Raw genomic sequence first — 7981 nt, 5'->3', positions numbered from 1 at the left:
GAAGCCTTCCCCGCTGTGCCGGCAGCCCGGGCACAGCCCGGCCACCCGCCCGGGGCACGCGTGCCGCTGGCCCTCCTGGGTTCATTAGCTGAAACGAGTTAGCACAAGGTGGGAGCATTCATAAAACTAGCTTGTGCTGAAGCGATTGCAGGCTGCAGGCCTCTAGAGGGTGTCAGGTAATGAGTTTAAATAGCGGACGTATTTTTCTCTCTTTGTGCAAAAAAATTCGCCGATGCCTGAACGGATGCGGCGTGAGGCTCCCGTTTCATCTCCGCCAAGCCACAGCCAAGCTGCAGACAACGCCTTATGCCGTACGCAGGCGGCATTGCACCATCCAAAGTGGGAATTGGGTTTCGGATTAATAAACTCAAATGTAACAGATTTATTCTGGGTTAAATGTGTTACGCTTCCAAGTTCTGCCCAGCAGAGCGATCGCTTCTCGTGAAGATTGGGGGTGCTAACACCCGTATGCTACCTAGTCAGGCTTTTCTGATTTCCTGATGGTTTACTGTTTTATAGTATCGTATCTTTGCTGTGACTGAAATGAAAAAGAAGTCTTGGCCGTTGCAAATCGTGGATCCAAAATGAGAGGTTGTTTCAAATGAGCACAGGTAAGCTCCAAATCGGAAACCTGGAGCTAGTCCTTTCCCCACCCTTCCGCAACGGTAAATTCATTAATACGTGTGTCGCTCCTGGGTACTGGAGTGATGGACTGCGGTAGGGAAGTATGAGGAAATGAATAACCTCATCTTCGGAGCTGGGTTTGGACAGCAGGCAGTAAATAAAGCCCAAAGTCACACACCGGCCATCAGGTTAAACCAAAATACCAAATAGTTGCTCATCAACTGGGCAGCATCTGTTCTGGGCACTAAACGACGCCGGGACCCGAAGAAGGAATAGAGCATGCCGTGGTAACTGCAACTCATATTATTCTTTTAATACCATTTCTGGCAGGAACGAGGGATGTTTGCAGGGTCTTGCCGGCGTGTTTCACCGCGGGCCAGGTCTAGCGAAGCCCCGTCTGCGGGAAAGGACTCGACTGTGGCCCGATGATGCATCCGTCTCCTTTTTGGTCCAGGATTGAGCTTGCCCGGGCGGCTCCTGTCCGACTGGACGCTGCCAACCTGAAGCTGGGTAAGTGCCAGACCCACCTGTGGACTGAAGACAGTCGAGGGGAGGAGATCTGGGGGATCCTGCCCCTTTTTCCTTATTCTCTGAAAAACAAAACTGCTTTTCCTCTTTTTGCTTTCCCTTTCCGCTTTCGGCTGCTGCCTGGCCTCTGGGGTGCCAGAAGAGCCGGACGTCCCCGGCTGATGTCCTGCCGTAGCTCTGGCAGCCCCCCGGCCAACAGTCGGATCTCCTTGGGCTCCTCTTGGAGCAGATCCAAGCTACTGGCACTGGGTTATTGGCAGATTTTCTGGTGGGAAGGAGGAGGTTCAGGTGCACCCAGGGCATCAGGTCATCCTGGCCCCAGTTACCAACCAAAGATACTCAACCCTGAGCTTACTAAAGCTCAGCTTTAAACCCAACCTAACTTTAATAGCAGCCAGCTGGCAGATCCCTGCCCTGAAACAAGAGCCATTTCATACCAAAACCAACCATCACCTTCACCCTGTGAGCCTTTGCAGATAAAGCAGTTAAACTCTTTAGCTTGTCCCAGTCAGAAACCCTGGCAGAAAGCCCAAGCCTCCCTCTCAGACCCAGGATCCATCCTAGCGCTGAAGGCATCACCAAAGCCTGTCTCTTCTTCTGCCCCATAAACACGCCTTTCCGCCGCAGCGTCCCAGCTCCGGTGCTTGGTAGAGTGGGGGAGGTCTTCTTTCTCTCTCCCACCCTCGTGCACCCCCAAAGTCAACCTGGAGCCCAAACCTGCCCCAAATCTCGGATGTAAGTCCAGCAAGCCATGCAGGAATCCAGGTTGGGACTGTCCTTTCTCCAAGCTGCAGCCGAGCCCTGAACGCTGCTGCTCGCGCTGCCACGGTCCCGGCACGGCTAATCGCGTTCCGCTGGCCTGGCAACATCACATCCAAAGATTTTTTTACACGACATAAAATTCCAGGTACAAACTGTCAGAACGGGCGACGTGTGGTTTATCTTGATAAACGCACACAAGGCTTCCCCCGTCAAATTGCTGGTTTTTTGTGGGCTTTTACACCTGTAGCAGCTTTTGCTTCGCAAATACGCTTTGTGTTGAAGCGAAAGCACGGGTTCAATACAGCACTTAAACACACACTTTATCTTAAGCATGTTGGAGATTATATCCCTCTTTAGCAGAGCATTTAAGTAAGTGCTTAATTTAAGGATTTAATTAAGGATTTTAATTGTGGACTTCAGTATGTGCTTACCTGCTTGGCTGAATATGGGTGGGATGACTACATGCTGAAGATTTCTACATAAAGTAAATGACTAATTCTGTCTGAAACGAACATGCTACAGTTAATCTTGCACAATGCAGTTAAGATATAAACAGGAAAAAGCCAAGAGGCAGCTAACTCGATTCCTCTAGCGGAAAGTAGCATCCATGGCCAAACCTGAATTGATTAAAATCTAATATTATTAATTCTAACCTCTAAAGTGGCATTCCAGATCAATAGAAAGGGGCACCTTAAAAATCAGCCTCCAGCTCATCAGCTTTAATCATGAGAAAGGAAGGATTCAGACATCCTCTCTCACTGGAGAGACAGGGACCTTGAAATGTAAATGGCCACCAAACAATATGCTGGGAGGCCATTTCTCCAGTCATTAGGGTTTTTAAGCTGATTTCCTAAGGAAAGAGAGGTCTGCAACTGCATGGCCAGCCTGTCTTTTGGGCCATTTCCATAACTTTTGAAGTCTGTGATAAATTTCGTCTAACTGGGGGGAAAAAAAAAAAGGGGGATTCCAAAGATACCAAGCTCCAGCAAGTTCAATGCAAACAAGTGACTGGTTTTCTGTTTCTCCAGTAGCGTTCGCTGTCCCTGGAAAGCTTTCTCCATCCCGGTACTGGGACAGAGGTAGGACTGCCGCTGATGTTTGAAGATGGATGGTGCCCACCTTGCTGTGGGACTGGAATTTTCTCCTGCATTTCCTACGCTGCTGATGTCTTATGATGCTCTGAAGCTCCACCTGCCTATCACTACCTCAAGGTTTTCATCGCTTCCCACCTTTGCCTCATTCTTTGCCACACAAGCTCACCTTTTCCACTTGTTAGTATTGGTGAATTTTGGTTTTTTCACAGCATCCACACCTCCCCACACTGGCTCCCATCTCGGCCCATCCTCTTGCCCAGTCCCCATGCGCTTCCAGCCTCCGCTCGCATCTTCTAGTTGGGCTCCCGGCTGTTCGGGGCGACTAATCCAAGCCAAGAAAAAGATTTTTATTGTGCAGCATCCCTTAAAATGCCTTTTCTACTTTATCTCGCTTCACTCCCACTCTAGAGGCGTCCCACTGGGCGCTGTATGACAGGACTGGTGTCCGTGATGCTGTAACGCTGCTCTCCTAAGCCTCTCTAATCTGCTCTGCGTCCCCCTCTGTGTTTAAGGACATGGAGGGTTTTTCATGCCATATGGAATCCTCATATAGCAACAGCAATGTCTTTTTGCTGGCAGCAGTCAACAAACAAGCAAAGAAGATGCATGTTACCCATAGCTGCTGCTTATGGACAGAGGAAAAGATGGCTCTGGCTCTGCGAAGGTACCTGAGATGAAGAGCACAGCCTGCCATGGCTTTGCGTGCTGCCTCACAGAAATGATCTGGCCAACTGGTCCTGTGGGGACGGGATGGCAGGGCTTGATGGTCAGCCCATAATTAGCTGTAGTGACCGTAATTAGCTGCAGCAACCGTAATTAGCTGCAGCAACATTCAGCGCGGTGGCTGAACTTGGAAATGGCTCAAGAATGGGAGATTGGACACTGGGTAAGAACTAAGCTCACTAAAATGAAGAAGGGGAGGCAACTGTCATCCAGAGAGAGACCAGTCGGCAGATATACCCAGAGGGTACCCACTCAAGAGCCTTTCCTGCAGGTGAGCCACCCGGGGAGATAACCCAGGCAGCCAAAATGGCACCACAGGCTCTTATGGAGCCCTGTCTCTGGGGGGACTTAAACAAACACAAGAGAGTTTCCATGGAAGTTTGTGTCTTGCATCTCTTTGTTTCCCGCACGAAGCGTGAGAGACACTTCTAACCTCTTCTTGTCTATATCGGCACCTTTTTTTTCTTCACCATCAGAATTCATTTAGAGAGCTTCTAGACTGGATGATAATGCAAGATTAGGCTTCCAGCATTTTATTCTTTCGTCTAATGTATTTGGAGAAACTTGCTAGCAAGATGCAGCCCTATTTATCCTTCTAAGGACAACAATAGCAGGAATAAATGTTAAACTAAAGGAAGGAATAAAAAAAAAAAATAGCAGCTCTATTTGTGCTATGCCGGGATGCATTTCTTGGCAGCCTCAGAGGTTCAACAGTCTGGTATTTATCACGATGAAATGCAGAAATGTCTGATGATTACATGAAGGAAAATAAAGAGACTGAGCATAAACTGCAGACTGAGAGATAAAGGCACATTTTTATGGCAGGCAGCTGCTAAAGCGGTGGTATGTCAAGTCAGCCCTGGGCTGCAGCAGAGGAGGGTGCACGGGTCGGGGCAGTGAGGGGGGCAGAGCTGAAACCAATGATAAACAGGACAGTTTAATACCAAGGAGGAGAATTAGGCAGCCTGCTTAATCACATTATTTAAAACCATGAGGATTATTTTTAAGGAATTTATCCCTACTTCATCTCCCATCAGATAATGCTGCACAATGCTGGAATTGGCTATGGAGACTATTTAAAACTTTTCTTTTTGAAACGAGCCCCCGGCGTGGTGTTTAGCAAGAGGAGCCTGTCCGGCAGCACCCGGAGCTGCGTCAGAGATTTAGCATCGACCCGACTCCCTTGAGGACAGGGTCTGCCACCGGCTACAAGGTGGGTCCTGCCCTTGGGGCGCACGCTGGATTTGGCCCCGTCTCTGAAGGTGGGTGCCTGGCATGACACCTCCACAATGCGCCCTGATGCAATGGGGACGGGCTGCACTATTACTGACCCTCTCTGTGAATGGGCTTATCCTCCTCAGGGGTCTTTGGGAGTAGAGTGGAGGAGAGTTTCTCTCTTGGAAGCTTCCAGTCTCTGTTGGGGTTATGATACTAGGATTACTGAAACCAAGAGTTGAAGTGTAAATTTTATTACTGAGTCTGAAAGGCCGGAGGAGCTCAGGGAGCTCCTGGTGCAAGTGAGACAGTCACTGTACAGCTTTGGACAAGGTCGCTTGAAGTTAGGGTTAGGCTTTGAGAACACAAAGGTACAAATCCCTCAATTATTGCCAAGTCTGTAAAGTCTGCTAAGCTATGGGAAGCGTGCTGAGATGGAGGCTCATGTTGGTGATGGAGAACAGCTGCGGTGGTGTTGAGCAAGGAGTGATCACCAGTTCAACTTCAGGGCTATGGTTGCAAACCGGGTGAAGATTCCAGTTCAAAAAAGGAAATGTGCTGTTGCCGGGACTGTTCTGGACACCACACAGGCCACATTCCTGGCTGAAGGATGAAGGATGATGATGAAATTCATTATTCTGTACAGAGGGAGAGAAGCTCCTGGTTTTTAGCAGTTGCATCCCTGTGGTGGAAGTCCTCCATTTCCCTGACACAAGCACAGAGCTGAAGTAACACACATTCCTTCTGTTTTGGCTTCGTTTCATCCTTTTACAGTACAGCGTATTTGCAAGGGAATGATGAATTGCACTTTAGAGCTGGCACTTCCTAAGGACAATTCAATAAAAACATACGGACGTGCTGCATATGATCTAGATCTTACATTCTCTGTAGGGTTAACACAGGTAGTAGCATGAGTCTCTGCCTGGCAAATTCTTCTGACAGATGCTTGCCTCATCCTCTCTGCCCCAGATGAAACCACCAGCTTTTTAGAGTCAATAATCTCCTCTCGTGCAGCCGAGGAGATTGCTGAGTTAGCCCGGTAGCCTCTTAGGCTGGAGTGCAGATCCTGTCACTCCACAGTGCCAAGGGCATCAGAAGCAATTAAAGAAAAATGAGAATTGATTTGAAGAATGTAATAATCATTCATCTAGCTGGGGAAAAAAAGGATTTTATCATGGATATATTAGAAAGAGTTACATTTACTCTATGATAAGCATTACGGCACCCACAGAGGTAAGTCTGAAACCTCAAGGACTTGCACTGTAAATTATTTAATTCTCAGGAACAAGAAAACAATAATGTTGCAAATCAATCCAAGAGGCAGAAATGGGCAGGGGAAGGGTTTCTGACTCCAGTCTTTCCCCAAAGTAAGAAGCCACGGACCCCATGCCTGCTTTTCCATAGCAATTTTGTATGCTAATCACTGTTGCAGCTACTCTTGGAAATACACGGAGGTTCACCCTTCGCGGTTCCCACGTGTCCTGTCCTATTGAGGCAGATGTGCTCACTGCAGGGTAAACTTAAATGGGGATGGTGATCTCCGGGTACACAGGATACAAACCCAAAGATGAGTAAAAAGCAAGGTGGTTTTGAGGGAGAAACTGAAAACTGCCATAGCCTGTAAGTCTCCCTGCTTGTGCTCTGGTGGCTGCCCTTGGACAGGCAGTTTTGTCACTCTGCTCAGTTTCTCATTGCTCTAACAAGGGACAAGGAGCTTCATTGATCTTCATAAAGCATTCAGTAAGCGCCACATTTTTCTTTCATGTTCTGGATGTCCCTGCTACAGAACACATACATCAAACCCTGCCCGTAATGCAGTAATTAAATGGCACTGCTAAAAGGATGTCATAGGATGGGACTGATTACAGCTCACCCAGAAATGTCTTCCCAAGTCCCAGGCCCTTTGACGTGATTCTCCCCCCTTTCTCTGAATTTCTTCCTGCATTAATTTCAGCCAGTCCTGGGATTATTTGAAAAAGGGCCTTGGGGGACTTGTTCAAAGGCACTTGCCACCACGAACGACTTTGCTTTCTGAACTGAAGCATTTTGCTCCTATCTGTCTGGACATATGAGCTGCTCAGCACTGCTTCATTAGGCGAGTTATTTTTAAATTCCCAGAAAGAGCAAAACATTGAGAGAGGAATTAGCATTTGCTGTTGAAACAGCTGCAAAAAAAAATAGGCAGAAACCCACTCCGGGTCCCCGCTGCTAGCCCTGCGATTAACCAGGCGGCAGTGCCCAAAGTCACTGACACACACTCAAGCTGCACATGAGATGTTAGAAATCGTGCCCGAGGATAAGGATTGGTGAGTGACCATGAAAACTGTATTTTGGATGTAAAGAAGAGGGTAATCAACACTGAATAAGAAAATGTATTTGAAAGATCTCTCTTCCCTCCAACCCCATCACGCGTTTCCCACTTTCTCTTTCCCCCATTTTTCTCTTAGGGACTTGGAGACTTTAAAAAACCCTCCATTCTGGTTTCTCAACCCAAATGAATGAAAAGATAAAGCCTGCCTAGAGTCCTTGCTTCCTCTAAACAACGACCAAAACCCAGTGGGCACCCCGTACTTTCAAAATGCCGAGAGACAGCAATAAAGCTGACGTTACTTGGTGGTATTCTCGCTTTGTAACATGTTTAAGTTTCCTAGTGGCTAATACTGCTCTTACAGCACGGAGTTAAAGCAAAAGGCATGGCAATAAAACCCTTACAGGCATGTTTTGGTAGCTGTCTTTTTGCAAATGCTGATTGCCCTGCGGCGTGTGCTGCTCAGGGCAGCTGTGGCTCACACTGATAATGTTACGTGGGAAAAAAAAGGTGTTGGAAAGCTGTAGCCCGTTACGGATACGGCGTAAACCCGAAAAGGGAGAAGAGATGACTCAAAATGGCCTTTTCACCTAACTGGGAGCACACGCGTATGGCAGATAAGGCAGCGTGCAACTACTCGGCTGCCTGCACCTGCCTGCTTCACCTCTCCCCTTCGCCCCTGCCTGCAGTCATAGTGCTGCGGTTTTTATTCAGAAGAAACCTAGCA

This window comes from Phaethon aethereus (genome assembly GCF_964289735.1).
Source record: "Phaethon aethereus genome assembly, chromosome: 10".
Classification (NCBI taxonomy): Eukaryota; Metazoa; Chordata; class Aves; order Phaethontiformes; family Phaethontidae; genus Phaethon; species Phaethon aethereus.
This window is presented reverse-complemented; position numbering follows the sequence as displayed.